The sequence below is a fragment of the Copadichromis virginalis genome, linkage group LG1 (assembly GCF_057382275.1).
Source record: "Copadichromis virginalis isolate Kocher_CV1m ecotype Utaka linkage group LG1, C_Virginalis_male_GT1.1, whole genome shotgun sequence".
NCBI lineage: Eukaryota > Metazoa > Chordata > Actinopteri > Cichliformes > Cichlidae > Copadichromis > Copadichromis virginalis.
Window position 1 is genome coordinate 14,651,548 of NC_140618.1, and position 16,518 is coordinate 14,668,065.

Below are 16,518 nucleotides of genomic sequence, written 5' to 3' on the forward strand. Positions count from 1 at the left end.
TACAAACGGAAACCTAAACTGGGAGAAACTAAATAGCAAACCTGAGACCGTACAAAGGGGGTGCGGGGCAGAGGGACGCAGAGACAGGACACCATGGAACGCAGATGAATGCAGAGATACGCAGAAATACACGGATGAGTGCAGACGAGCCGACGAGGAGCACAGGCAGACACCAACTATAAATACACACACCAGGTAATGAGGAAATGGCACACAGGAGGGGACACAGCTGGAACTTAATGGGCATAACGAGACACAGACCTACAAAGTAAAACAGGAAATCTAGAACCCGAACCGGACACAAGGGGGGAGGACACAGAATAACTAGAACAGAGGGAAATAGTCACAAAACACAAAACGCTGGGTCAACGACCCAGGACCATGACAGATATGCAGGAAGCATCACATTAGAAAGGGCGGAAGTAGATAGGAACGTAGAGAGTAGGAGAGAGAGAGAGAAAGGTGAATAAATCTGTGGAAAGAGGAACCACCACAGAGGGGACTAAGGGGTTTAGGGATGGATAGATTGAGGGAGGAGGGGCCAGCTGATTGATTGTGCAGAGTGTTGGAGACTTGAGAAAAGAGGGATGACAAGAGGTGGAAAGGGAAAAGGAAAGGAGAGGACTGAATCCATCACTTCGAGGGAGAAGACGGAGGAAGGCGCAGGCACGCTTAGACAGAAAAAGAAAAAGAGACATAAGAATAAACATTAAAATGTGGAGGAGTTACAGGATAGAAAGCCAACATAAAGAAAAATAGATCAGACTGAAAGAGATTAAGAAAGACTTTGAGAGAAACAGATTTACCGGATGCTGATGTTAGAAAACAAGCAGAGATTGAGTGATGAAGGGTGGAGAAAAAACAACAGAGTGAATAGTAGCAGCTTTGACCTGTCATCTGTCTGTAATGAAAGAGAGAAGGGAGGAAGAGAGGAAAGGAGGAGTGACAGTTTGATTTTCCCAGCCTGGCGTTCATTCCCATATTCCCTGGCAAGCTCTCACCTGATGGAAAGATGGCAGAAAATCAATAGTCCATGTGCGTAATGGAGTAATGACTCTGAGTGTATGTGTATGTGTGGATAATGATAAGTGTGTGTGTGTGTCCGATCCCTAAGCAATCACACACAGCTTAAGCCAGTCCCATGGGGTGGGGCCCACTTTAACTAACAACTTCATTACTGCAGCCACACACACGCAAGCTCATGCACACACACAAACCATGCCTTCATACAAACACTGTTGATAACGGACATCTTACGAGTTTTAGAGAAAATTTTTACAGAGCAGCTTTAATTTTCATTTTGAAATAGCTTATATGTTTACTTAATTTGAACCCACACATGCCAAAATTCACCCATGAATACAGTCATGTGACACCACTGCTGTCAGTAACTTCCACATTTCCAACAGCCCTACCTATCTGCCAGTGTGATTTGGATATGCCTGAGCAGTTTGGTGGTATAAAAACTACTTTAACTGAGTTTAGTTTTCTTCAAAGGGTTAAACCAGAGTCCAAGTGTATCAGCATGGCGTCCTTAAGTGTGTTTATCCAAGCAGCTCTCAAAGTATTTTCAGCCTCTGCCAAGTTGTTCTGAAGCTGTGAAAACATTCCCAGCTCTGGGAATGCTGAGGCCCTGCCCTGGCACGCACACACACACACACAAACAGAAACACACAGAGATGCACCTCAATCAACCAATTAGGTCATCAAGGGGCTCTCTCATCACAATAACAGGCTCACTGCCATGTCCAAATGATGGGGTGCTGACGTGCAAACGCACGCGTGCAGACACAAACCATTCTCTACTGACACCGACACACAGAATAAACACATGCGCACACAGTTACATACACACCGCTCCCATGTAAACACCAAGCGCACACATGCACTACTCAAACTCACACGTGGCCCTGACTCATTATGGGTCCACTGATCAAAAAGAATGATGCTCCCTGTAACTATTTACCAGAGGAGGATGGGACAAGAGGAATTTGGACCAAAGGCGGCCCATTGTGGCTTAGCGTCGGCACAGACCAGCAGCTCATGGCGGCAGCCCCCTCTGTTTACTAGTGGCTAATTAATTCGCCACATATGCTGAGAACATCTGTCGCTAGTGACCTGCCGGGAGAGCAGAGGACGCACTGCTGCGACAGCCCGCTCCCCCCAACTCTCATTAGCACACACATACAACTTCATATACACACACACACAATCATACAGCCACACTAAGAGGGAAACACACACACACACACTCAAAGACGTGTATGAATGTATGCACATGTATGTGAAGACACATCGAGTGTAACTAGGGGCATTTTGAAACAAACATACACTTCGATCTATTTATAGTTTGGGACTAATAGTTACTCTGCAACATATTAAAGCTCCAACGAGCTGAACACTTCAAACAGATGCCAGTCACATCTCTAAGAGTCTGCACTGCAGTTACTACAATCAAAAGCTCAATTACTTAACTCAACAGGCTTTTTTTTCTTATAGATATTCACCAGAAATGGCATGCTGATACTGAACACAAAATATGAACTTATTGTTCTACAATAAATTAAGTTGTACTTGAATAATGGAATTCTGCATTTATATGCAACAGCTGAAAGGTGGTCATCTTTTCAAAGCTCTGATTTGTGTAGCAAGCGCCTTTCTGAAATATTTTGGTTGTAGCTAAATAACTAATAAAGTATTAATTCATCAAGCAAAGAAAAAAACTTTCTGGTCAAAATTATCATCAGTTTTTCTTTTTGCCATTATTTGGCAATAAGTTTCTGTTTTTCTGCGTGTAATTAAAAAGTTGTATCATCACAGCAGGATGGAAACAGTGATTATTAGGAATGAGACACTCATATGAGCTATGTGAGCGTTTTGTCGTACTACTATGTTTAATGGGTTCAGTGGTTTCAATACTTTAAATCTACATTAAATATACAATGAAAATATCATGAAAGAGAATTCTACATGGGAAATTATCACTAAAATGCCATTGTGATTTCTTTTTGAAACTGCAGTATTTCATTAATAAAACAAAAATATTGTTGTTTTTGGGTTTTTTTGCCTTTTACCTGTGCCGTAACTTTGAGCTTACTACTACCCAGGTGTGCATGCATTTTAAAATGTAAATATGAGCATCTTTAATTTTGTGCTTCAGCGATGTTAAACACAAGTTTCATCATATTCCACAGACTCAGTAAAATTTAGCACTTTTTGTTTGCCACACTGTCCTTCATGCTGCACTGTGTCTAAGCCAAACTTGGCGAAATAAAAAAGTGAAGCGAGTGTGCAAACCGCAGCACCAGCAGAAAAACTCCCACCAGCCAATCAGATTCATTAACCTCCACTATCCCACAATACCCCAGGGGGACCTACAGAGACAAAGACAAACTCTCTTCCCCTTGTGTCCTGTGTTCTCCCTCTTTCTCCCCCTCATCCCTCCACCTACACCCCATTACACCGATCCAGTCTTCCTACCCTCCCTCACATGCCACACAATTAACAAAGTGCAGGGATCTGACTTCTTGCTGCAATGAAAAAAACAAGCTCAATTTTTTTTGAGGTGTTTATTGCCACTAAAGACTGTCATTACTGCAAGGTTCACTTGCACCTACAATTAATTTTAAAGCTTTAATTAATGATTTTAACCAATGATTTTTAGTGGCTCCTGTGATTATGAAGCAAATGAAGCATACTGAGTTGTTTGTTTTTGCAGGAGTCTTCAGAACTGCACTTTTTATCTTTATGAAATTCAAGTTTTTTTGATAAAAAACTAAAGATAAACGTATAGACTGATTAGACTAATTGGCTCTTCCAAAAAATTGTAGCTGTAAGCCAGACTATCGTTGTTGTTATTGTTTTCAAATAAACCTACTGCTAAACAGTTACTATCAAGTGACCCAGTCAGCCATTTAACAATCACTCAGTCAGGCAGGCAGTGGATCACTTGGGGTCTCACCTCAACTGTCCCTGAAAATCTACTGACGGATCAATTAAAACATTAAAGAGTTTGATAAGTTCTCCTCACCTTCAGCTCAACAAAATTCACTGGTAAACTCAGTTAGCCAGTCAACTCCTCTCGTTGTAACTCAGTCAATCGACCGCCAAACAAGTCAACAAGTCAGCCACTCAGTGAAGCAGCCAACCAAGCATCCAGTCAGTCAAGCAGCCACCCAGCCAGTGAGCCCCCCACCTGTCCCCGCTAATTTGGTGAGGAATCAATTAAGGCTGTGTTTGCTGAGTTCTCCTTGCCTTCAGCTCATCTGCTCCTCTCTAATGCAATTGTCCTGTGTGCTGCGTGCAGAGCGGCATAATAAAGTGATAAGGCTAATCAGGTTGGCTGCTCCTCTCCTCTCCCCATACGCACACTACACTTATTCTATTAGATGTGTAATGAGATTCTGCACTCCATCAACACGATGCCGCTATGTGTGTGCATTTGAAAAAGCGTGTCTTTAGGAGTGTGTGTCTGTGTTCGCGTGTGTGTGAAAGTATGAAGGTGTGTGTGGTTGTGTGTCTGAGCGAGAGAGCTTCTGTTCTTGCAGAGGAAATTTGCTCCATTTACATTCTATCATTAGCTTGAAACAAACGTGCCCTTGAGCTTAGCGCCCCTGTCTCTCTCAGCTGCAAACACTTTACTTTGGCTAGTGATCACAGCAACATACACACACTGACACACTCTTGAGTAAGAGACTCGGGCATGTAATCGTATGCACACATGCACAAACACACGCTTAAATGAAACTCCCAGCAAAAAAGTATTGAAACCGATGTGTAACGCTGCACGTGTGGATGAGATCATTAGCTGACGACTCATCTAACTTTTCATTATGTATAACACCCAGTAAGAAAATACACACACTCTCTCACACAAATTTCTATTTATACCCATCCACTCATCTCTTCATATATCCACCCATCCAACAATCACGTCTCACCTCTCATATACACACAAACCTTCAACCAACCACCAACTGACACACGCAAGCACAAATGTATTACACCCCCACCCAGACAAGAGAATGATGGTCGAATAGATGTAGAGGACACGGGGCTCTATGATGTGTAGAACAGTTCTGGTCAATGGGCCAGATAATGAGTTGCCATAAACAGCAGCAGTCTTCCACTGTCCAGCTCAGCTCATTACCATAGCTAGCATATGTAATCAGTGTGTTGCTGGGGCGTGTCTTAATGTACTCTACTCTGCTGTTTCTCAAAGACAGGGTTGGGCCCACAGGGTGGGTCACGAGAAGGTAAGAATGGATCAGTGCATCATCCTCAGGAAACCTTGGTGATTAGTATTCAAAGCTGTAAAAGCCAAATAATGACACTGAAGTCTTCTTGGTTTCAATTTACGCTAAATAAGCAACTACAGAGACAATTATGTGGTACAAAATACTGTTATGTATATATCAGTATACTTATCAAATAAAATATAAACAACTACTTTGAAGTATGATGGCAATTTAATCTCAAACACTACATAAAGCAGTGAATTTCCTCTTCTGTGATTGACTTCATTAACATAAATCAGTGGGAAAACAAAACAACAGAGGGTATACAGTATATGGATACTTTGGAGGCCAGAAAGCTGTCACTGAGACGTAATTAGAAAACACGCACACACCCTCACACACATACAAACACAATATCAAGCTGTGCACATCCTCATTAACTCCATGAGTATGATAAAACACGATTCTCTCTCATCCCACCCAAGATTCCATAAAGAGGAGATAGTAATTCAAGCTGCAGACACCAAATCTCTAATTATAACTTTATTTGAAGAAAACAAGGGAGCACTTAATAAGCAAATGAGAGTGATAATAACTTGGAATATGGATTGGACCTAACAGACTAGATTATAGGGGCGAACCCCTGCCGAGAGAGAGAGAGGGGGAGAGAGAGAGCAAGAGAAAAAGAGAGAATTGTAAATAATGTGACAGAACGAGTAAATTATGAGGCTAAAGACTCAAAGCTGTAATTATGTCTTTCTTTGAATAGAGAGAGATGAGTGGGTGTGAGGATGATCGGATTGAAAAAAGTTAACTGCTGTCCTCATTTTTCCTTTCTTCTTCCCTCATTTGTTCACATTCACTGACAACGCAGACACTTTTAGTCTTTCTTTCTTGGTTTTCCATTGTTAAGTGCATTAAATATTTGGATGGTTAATGTTTTTGGTTTATTTAAAACCATAACAGGATCCCTGTAATAATTTCATGCATTTGATCAGTTCACAAATCAAGATGAAGTGCAACCTGGACTGTAAAAATGGTGGCACTGGAAGGACTTTAAAGTCAGAGGAAAATAACACTAGTGACACCATGATGGGTCATAATTGCTTGGAAATTGAGACATTTTTTTAGCCATAAGTTTGGAAAAGCATAGACTTAATGAAGGACTAAAACATAATGCTAAATTGTGAAATAAGAAGATGGATTACTTGTTTTTAGAGCTTGACAGGTAGAAAGGACTAGAAAACCAACTTTAGGGCCTTTATAGATCTCTTGCAATGTATGTGGATCTCTAAATTCCAGAGTATTAGATGTGATCATATAGTCCCAGGAATCAAAAACTGGCTAATGTACCCTTCAAGGTCATCTTCTTTTTCGCCTCTTCACTGCTTCTAGCACTCCAGATGTTTTTTTTCTTTTAGATTTGTTTGTCAAGTCCCATTCAATCTCTTTGCTGGATATCCTCCAGTCTGTTAATCTGATGATCTGTCAACATGAACTTTATTTTGGCGAAGAGGCCAGAGTCAACACATCACAGTTTAGGTAGTTTCTGCCAAATGTTCTCCCCAGATCCCTCAGGAAATTGTAGCAAAACTCTTTGTTGCAAGTCTGAATTTGGCAGACTTTCTCACTGCACTACTCACGATTCAGGTTGCATTCCTTGTCTGAATGTTACTTTGAGGCCTGGACACCATTAACTGGAAACTCTTTGGTGTCTAAGTCATAGCAACCGGTTAGCTCAAAAACAGTAGTTGTAACATTTTAGCACAAAGTTTCTTAATACAACATTACAACAGTGAGAACTTTATTGTGGTAAACTTTTCACTCACATGAGAAAGGAACATAAAATACAAAGTCAGCTTTAGGTGGAGAAAGGTACAGCATTGGAGTGGGTCAAGATTTTTCACTCATGAAATTGGGTTTCTTCTGTTTTAATAATTAAAATAAAAATATTACAATTATTTTTATAGGCACGATTTAGTGTTTTTTTATTAAAATGATTTTGATTGATTTAGGCAACTGAACTACTTGATTATCTAAAATACAATGGTATAGGCACTTGACCCAAATGACTCGGACTTACATTTGTCACCTCTTAGTTGTGTGATTAAGTGCATGTAAAATCCCTGCCCATTTCAGAGAGCCAATACCACCCATAATTAAAAAAAGAAAAAAGAGGAGAAGCATAATGCTTTCCATGATCCCAGCAAATAATCTGAACTCATTACAAGTCATCATGTATTAAACGCTCTTAAAAGAATAACAGTTTCATCAGATCTGCTGAATACATCATGGACATTGCACTTGTAAATGGTAAGTTATAATTTTTCAACCCCCATTTAACCTATGATCCTGGCTCTCACCAAGGTCTCCTCTCCCTCTTTTCTTCCCTTTCTCTCTATAACCCATTTTTCCCCTCCACCCTCTGTCTGTTTCTACATCAATTTCAAATCTCTTTAGGTTTGTCTTGAGCTACAGGATATGAAATTGACTTGTAAAGAAGAGACAAGTATTCACAGAGGATTTTGCTATTCAAGGTTGATTTCATTTTATTTGCTATCAGAGCTGTCTGTCTGTTTGCATGTTAAAGATACGAGCTGAGTGTTCGTGTGTATGTGTTACTCTATGATTTGTGTCTGCCATTCAGCCAGCTGTACATATGTCACACAATCTCGCTTTCTATACATGGTTATATTTGACATATGCTTAACAGGGGCCAGGGGGATCGCTTGCAGCACTGCACACTTAGGTAGATGTGTGTGTGTGTGTGTGTGTCTCCCTGAGCAGCAGTCTGTGGTCCTGTACCAATCCAGTGAAGTTGTCTGAGAATGACAGCTTCATTATCTTCTATGAAAGTGGGACAAATTGAAACAAGTCTCTCTATCACTCTGAGTGTAAGTATGAAAAGCTGAGAAAATACAAACATTAACACACATCCACATATTGACACACACATATACGCTTCGCTTTTCTTTTTTTCATCACCAACTTGTCTGCAGTTCAATCTCTCCACTAGCCCATAACTCTATTTATTTATTTATTTCTCCTGAGGAGTGTGTGTGTTGTGTGTGTGGCAGCTGGGACCAGTAAGTGATGACTGTATCTAAATGTTGATCATTGGGAAATGCTCTGTTGTTCTGAAATGAGGTGGTGGGGGATATGTGCATGCATGCATGTTTTGGGAGTTTTCTGGCAGATGTCAAACAGTTGAGGCTTCCCACAGACCTGCTGACAACTCTCTTAGTAACTGGGCACCTTAGGGGCAAGACAGGTGTGTGTCTGTGAGTGTATGTGCTCGTGTGAGAGAAAAAAGGAAACAGACGTGACCTACCCCCCTCTATTTCATCCCATCTGCAGCCTGACATCTGACAGGGACATCACACCAGGCCAATCCACCTTTCTGTGTGTGTGAGTGTGTGTAATTCCTCATATCCAGTAGAAAGGTAATAGTATGTAAATGACCCCACATATGTCATCTATGAGAAGACGGGGATGGACACACACACATACACACACACTATTATACGCACACACTTTAATGCCCTCAGGGTTGGGGGGTCTCGGCCTCTGTCTGATGTCTTTGGGTCAGTTTCTCACACTTCTGACAGGGTCACACACCTCTCCTCTCATTATTAACCTGCAGTAAAATGCCACATAGCCAAACAGAGTGCATATATAGGTGTGTGTGAAAGATTAAGTCACAGGGAGAGTATATGTGAAGAGAAAAGCTGGAAAGCTGTCCGTGTGTGGGAAGGAAAATGAAAGACAGCGACGTAAAGAAATTCAGGTACATGTAGGAGTGTTTAGAGAGACTGATAGGGAAAGGCTGATAGAAAGGGAGTCACTTTCTTGTTTGTGCGTATGTGCACGTCCTTGGGGTATTACCTATCATATTAACAATTTGACAGACTGCCCAGACTCCTCTCCAATTTCCCGTCAATCAAGCACATTCAGCCAACGATAGCTCACACTAAACAGTGAAACCACCCTGGTACAGTTTAAACATGCTGCCCCTGTTTAGGACAGTTTAATGTATATATATATGAGCATTCAGCGCCATTTAGTAGTTTCAACCCTCATGGCTCCCATCTGCAGCTATTTCCCTACAGACGCTTCCAGCTGCACACTGGTGGTGTTCACTTTAATTTGATTACATTATGTAAAACTGCCACAAGAGAGTAAAGAAATCATAAATATTTTATTTTATTTTAGCATTTTTTGTGTGAAAACTAATGGATGAAGTGAATATATATGTTTTTTAAAAGAGACCTAAAATGAATATACTGGAACAGCAGAATAAAAGACTGAGATGTAAAAAAAACATTGCACCAAAAGACAGAGATGTGTATGTGCTTACACAGATATTCTGGACTTTACTTTTTGCTCCCATGATTCACAGTATGCTGGTAGAATTATAAAAATTAAATCCTCTCTAAATTCCATCACAGTTACTGACAGGATTATACTCCATCACTGTGTGTGTGTATGTGAGAGGGGGAGAGGAGACAGGTGATGAGACTCCCACACTCTGGTCACTGCTACACAATAGGATTAAGACCAACACATACCTGTGTGTATGTATGTGTGCTAGCTGAGCAGTGACCATTGGGGAGAGTCTCCTGAATGATAAACAGTGTGTTCTTCTGCCTTTCCTTTGTTCCCTCTTTCTTTGTCTTTATCTATCTCTACATCTATCTTTCCAACCATCTGGACCCTTAGTCTACCCCCCACCCCCTACCCATTAGCCCCAAGTGCCAATACATACAAACATACAAACACACGTAGAGTACTTCACATATGTACAAGATGTATTTTGAATATGTTATGTGTGAGTAATACAGACTTCAGGCAGCCCGGTAAAGTTTGGTGTTGTAAGCAAAAATACATGGAAAAAGCCTGACTTACAGAGCCTGTATTTCTTACTTTCGCTATACGTAAGTGCTTGTGTGCTTATATCTATCAATCCTCTTTGTATTTTTGATATAAATAGCTGCTGCATGTAATGGACCTGATGAGTAAAGATAGCTGCTTTGGTGTCATTGGAGGTCTTTGTACTTTTAACTCAACCACATCTTTTTTGTTGTGTGTGCTAATGACCTTTGCTCTAAATTTACTGAGTTTACAAACTGTTACTTTTTCCCACTAAAGATTTTTATTGGGGTGGATTACATTTCAGTGACGCTCCGATGTGCATAGTGGAAAAGTCAGGGAACAATTAGGGGAGAACGCAGTTGCAATTGATTAAACTGGGTTTTGTCTTTGGTGTCGTTTTCATTGACAAGCATAATACCTTGTGATGCAAAGAGCATTTTTTATGTGCAGTTGAATCCCTGGGTAATGTCTTCATCCACTGGGTAAAACTGTAAGAGAAAATAATGTAATAAGATATTACATTTATTTAAAAAGGTGTCATGAGCACACATGAATTTATTATCTTTACAAAAGCAGAGCATATGCACTTTTCTACCTTTGTGCATGCACACAATTTTACTTACAGCCATTATATCTAAAAAAGTTTAATGTAACAGACTGTGTTGGGTGGGTAATATAAAGTAAAACCATGAGTGCACATATTGAGTTGAAGAAAATACAGTTGTAAATTGTATATGCATATAGACATAATCCCTCCTACTGCTACAGTTTCCTGCATACTGCCTACTATATTATATACTGTAACGTAAAATAAAAGCAAATATGTCACAACCCCCCTAAAGCATGTGTGATGACTCTGTGTAACCATGAATGCATGGCCTTTAAGACTAATAATCTGGCATGTTTCCAAGGCATACACATAAAATAAGTTCAGTTGGGTCTCCTTATATTTTTAAGGAAAAAAAGATATACGTATGTGAAGTGTAGTGCTGTGCATGTGAGTTTGTGAGTGGGTGTGTGTCTGCGCCTCCCCACTCCCCCCAGGCTTACTCCATCAACCTCCCTTCACTAACAGCTGTCTCCCCTCATTTACATGCTCTCTCCACCCACTAATGGAATTAGCCACAAGTTTCCTGAGGTGAGGCAACACGCACAGACACAAAGACATATAGACACAACTGTGTGCACTGTATTTGTATCCATATACAAGATGTTTTTGCTTGTTCTATTTTTGTGTGTATGTTAGAGATGGACTGCAAAGGTCAAACAGAAGACACAGCTAAATTCAAAACTACTCTGTCAATATTCTGAAGAAAAATAAAAAAAACAGGGGTTTCTTCCGCATCAAAGGCCAGCCACCAGAAAGTTAAGCAGCAAAAAGAATAACCTAGGACAAAAGAGGAATGTCTAACAGAAACTGGTGAAGTCACCTCACCTGTTGTTTAGCCCATGCTTGATTTAGTGGCTCACACTCACATTTCTATGAATTTCATTACATTACATGTAGTGTCTCAGCTCCAATCTGAGGTGGTGGCATTTAGGACAGTAAGTAATAGTAATGGCCACTTTCCATTCAATTATACAGCAAGTTAAAAGTAAAGAAAACTAGTGAGAACTAGTGGTTACTAGTGGCGTTGCTGGTGTCTGGGTACTATGCACTGTATAACTGCAGTGATGTCTCATGATAGAGTTAAAGGTGAACTGATCCAGATCCAAAACTTTTCCTTCCTATTCTTACCATAACCTTCAAAAAGTTTCAAAGCTCCTGCTAGTGTACACCTTTTTTTCCCTCTTTTTTTTTAACTGTCTCCTCTGGCCCTCTCCACCAATAGGGCTCTGTTTCCTATTGTTTCGTCCTTCATCTCTCTGTCAGCAGATCCCGTCCATCAATAGAGAACTGTCACTCACTAGAGCGACAATTGGCAGCTGTCGATAGTTTAGAGGGTCGCCAGTCTGTATATAGGCTTCAGCTCCTAAAATGCTATCAGCTGCCAATACAAACTCACACATGCACATGCACAGTGTGACATGCACAAGAGAGCAAAGACTCACACACGCGCGTACATGCCTTTTTCTCTTTGCATCCTCATCTCGCTTGATCATCGCTGACACAGGAAAATTTGGTTTGGTAGTAACGATATCAGATCAGATGAGGAAACAAAGAGCCACCTTCTGACTATTCAGTGTTTAGCAGTGTGTATGTGTGCGTGCGCACACACACACACACACACACACACACTTTATTGCACTGATAAAGGTCTTTGACACAGACAAGAGTCACTGACACATGGCTCCCCCTTCTGGAGACCTATAAGACCCTTGGCAATGACATTGCAATCCCCAGTTACACTGTAGCACATTAACATTCATTAATTGATTCCATCATCCATCTATTAATTTAATCACTCCTCCCTCTTTCTGCTATCCATTTCCCCTCACTTTATCATAATCTTTTTTCTTTTAGTTCCCCAGTCCTTTTCCCCCCACATAGTTTCTAAACTTGTATTGTTCCATCACACCATTTCCATCTTTGTATTTCTGTTAGATTTGAAAATCAACCAACAGAAGGTGGCAGATGATTACCGGTTGAGTTTTTCACTGATTTGGCTTCATTTTGATTTATTATGATATTATCCTCATTCAATACAGATATTTGGTGAGAGTCAAAATGCTACAAGTCACACATACAATGTGTCATAAAAATTCAGAATGTAAGACACTGCAGTTATTTAGACCATGTAGTATTTATGTAGTATATCCTAGTACCGTATTATCTCGACAGAGCACTTCAATCTCAGACTGCAGGCTTACTTGTGGTTCTTAGAGCTTCCAAAAGTAGGATAGGAGGCAGCACCTCAGCTATCAGGTCTTTCCTTTTTGGAATGTGCTCTCTTTTGATTCAGGACACTGACACTCTCTTATTTTACAGTTTTTCTGAATTGCTAAAACACATTTCCTAAAATATCATCTCTTTGTCTCAAAACACTAAACACAAACTGTAAAAATCAAGCTACACACACAAAACCTTCAACTTGTCTTGCAAAACCAAACATTTGACCCAAAACTACTTTAACTTTACTCAAAATCAACCACTACTGTCAAAAGCCACACAAAACCAGCCAATGTGCAAACACAACTTAGCAACTATTACACACTACAGAAATAAATACAAAACACTGTGAGATAGCGGGAAAATAATATTCATCTATTCATTCATTTATTCTTGTACTCACATTTTAACAAAAAAGAACTGCAAGAAAAAAGTTACATATACATAAAAAAAATTACATATTTTTACAGCATATTCAGATAATTTAATCTGCCTCAGCATCAAGCCTCTGTGCTGGGTCAGGCCACAGGACTTCATCCACATTATATGTTATGGTCTCCCTTGCAATGCAATGAGATGCCAAATCCAGCCCTAGCAAGATTCCAGTCCCATCTCACCATGCCCCAGTCATTGCTTGAAGTAGATTTGCCTGTGTGTAAGGGTTTCGGTTTATACTTTCCATCTCCATGCTGAGAAAAACTCCTCGATAGGGTTCATAAGGAAGAGTATGGTGGAAGAAACACACTGATAAAATGCTGCTCATTGTGAAACCAGTTGCATATTTTTGGACCATGGTGAAAGCTTACATTGTCCTAAATGACATGGGATGGATGCTCTGCCTTCTCACGATCTCTCTACTCAAGCAAAGCATCCCGTAGACCATCCAGGAATGTTGCTAGAAGTTCGGTGTTGTATGGCCCAACAGTAACATGACTGTGGAGAACCCCATAGCTGCTGATGGCAGCACAGATAGTTACATTTCCACTACGCTGGCCAGGCAGTTCATTAATAGCACGTTGACCTATGACATTGCAACCTTTTTTCCTCCTTTTTTCTAGATTCAATATGTATGTTGTCTTCTATAATCCACTGCTGTATTTCATGCAGTCGAATTGCATTATTCTGATGGACCATATCCACAATAAGTGTCTCCTGGTGTTGTGAGCGCATGCGTGTTCTCCCACACTCATGCGGCTATCCTTCAATTCTAAACAAAATACCATTTAGTTATAAGTATACTTGTATACATAGCACATGTATACATCATACTATTCATTCTTTTAGAGAACTAAAATTAGTTTGTTGTGTACAGAGAATCTTTGAGCTTGACTCAATGGTTAGGTCTCATGAATACATCTTCGTGGATGAAGCTGTATTCAATCTAGCAAAAAGCAGAAGAAGAGGTTGTAACATGTGTTTTCAATTTTGAGTGGTAGTGTGTTAATGATGAAAACAGTGTGTTTTGTGTAAATGTGTTTTGTGTTTGAGAATGTGTTTAGAGTTTTGGTAAATGGGTGATTCAGATTTGCAAATGAATAGTGTTTAAGATTTTGGCAACTGTGAAATTGATTTGATGAAAGAGTTTTCATAGTTGATGGTTTCATTTTTACAATGGGATTTGGTGTTTTAGCAATTCAGAAAAACTGTAAGACTAGACTTAAAACTTTCCTGTTTAATAATGGATGTAGTTAGGACTGGATTTCATGTAAAAGATGGACTTAGCAACCATGATGTCATCCATTGCCTATATAGTAAAGGTCCATTGTGATGTGTGAAGACTGTTTTCACCTTTGTCATTTTGGTGTTTTCAAATCAGATGTGAGGCAGATCAAACCGAGAAATATATGGACAATGCACCTTAATAGGCTAGATACTTGCCAGTGACACAGTAAAGAAAACTCTTCATTACTGTTCTTTTTAACTTGAATCTTAATCTAAAATATGAGCTGCTATATTCAATAAGACTAGACAGATTTCTGAAGCCATAAACCCCTCAGGAGAGTGAGGTCACAACAGAGTTGAAGCTTTTTTTCTACTTCTTTACTATCTCAGTGTTTTGCAACCACAGTAGTTGATCCCTTCTACCCATCAGAGAAAAAAAAATGTAGTCAATTCCACATTACTTTTAAGACACGGACATTAAGTCCATCTTGTACAATTTGTGTCACCTCTCACAAGACTATGGCATATATTAGAGCCTAATCAATAAGCGTACCAGTATTATTGTTCCAAAAACATCTTTTATATTTCTTAGACTCTCCCAATCAATGACAGACTAATTGTGATAGTAAAGAAATGCAAATATACACAAGTTTAGTTTAAAAAGGAACTACAGTTAGGTCAAAATTAGACCAGGTTGCACCATAAGCTCATGCCAGTTTATAGAATAATACTGTTTTGTTTATCTTCTGACTGCACATTCCTTGGATTTTGATTATTTTTTACGACCTCCTGCTTTTTTCAAAATGTTAAAGTTTCCTTTTTAAGAACACAGAAAAGGAAAAGTGACAGTGATGTGCCTGTCTGCTGTTCTTTACGCACATGGCGTCCATCCGTATGAGAAATGTGATTACAAATGAGAGCGTGAGTGAGAAAGCGGAGTGTCACAGCTGGCATGGCATCTGGCTTGGCATATCGTTGCCCGGCCTCGCTCGCTGCCTGTGCGTTCTAATGTGGCTGTCGACAAGCCCATTAAGAAGCTATTACTAAATGCTCTGTCTCTGCTCCTCTTCCACGCCTTACAGCACAGGCCCGAGGGAATGCCAGCAACATGAAGGAGAGAAAAAGGGGAAGAGAGACAGAAAGAAAGGGAAAAACAGGTTGGGGACAGACAATGGTGCCACATCAATACGGACAACGTACGTGTGACAATACGGTTTCTGACTTAATAACTTTATTTAAAGATAAAACTTGTGTTATATTGTTATGCTACTGTCTATAATAGATAGTAAAGGCTCTTAAATAATGTTATAGGAATTTATCCATAGGAAGAAGTGTTGTGAAGCCATGTAAACCCTGTAGGATTAAACTAAACAATCCAGAAAAATGTGTTTCTCAAAGCAGCTGATGCAACAAACAAGCCAATAATAGCCTCAAAGATGAAGTTCATGGATCCTGTGGACACATACCATTAAAATAGGTCATTACATTAGAATCTTTTATATCACACATTCCCACCTAGTGACCTAATTTACTGGAGAAAAGCTACCTCTTGGCCTGCTAGAAGACACACTTATGGTGTCATTTGATAAATCCTATGTCGCCTCGTGCTGAAGTTATTGCATTCACAGGATTTTCACTAAACTTACTCTGATCTTGAGGTCAAGGTCACTGACAGTCATTCAAGGTATTTTGTAGATGCACCTGCGCTATTAAATTGAAGCCCCTATGCCACCTTGTTCTCGAGTTATCGCATTCACAAGATTTTCAGAAAACTTGACCTCCATTGACCTTTAGTTTGAGGTCACTGAGATTCAAACTTGTCTGAGATTTTTTTCGTGCTTAAAAAAAACCATTCATGGATAGAGCCTAATCTGTGCTCTTCATATAGTTTATTTAATGAGTCAAAAATACACAGCT

The 16,518-nt window shown here is 39.9% G+C and overlaps 1 protein-coding gene across 2 annotated transcripts in view; it reads right to left on the bottom strand.

The window, feature by feature from the left end:
• Positions 1 to 10,355: 10,355 nt before the first annotated feature.
• Positions 10,356 to 16,518, bottom strand: part of spata17 (spermatogenesis associated 17) — a 40,133-nt gene continuing 33,970 nt past the window's right edge. Inside the window, exon 9 of one of the 2 annotated variants that reach the window (XM_085452074.1) lies at positions 10,356 to 10,597. The gene's annotated coding sequence lies outside the window, so the exon portion shown is untranslated. The remainder of the gene's footprint in view (positions 10,598 to 16,518) is intronic. The other variant, XM_085452063.1, reaches the window with a different exon arrangement.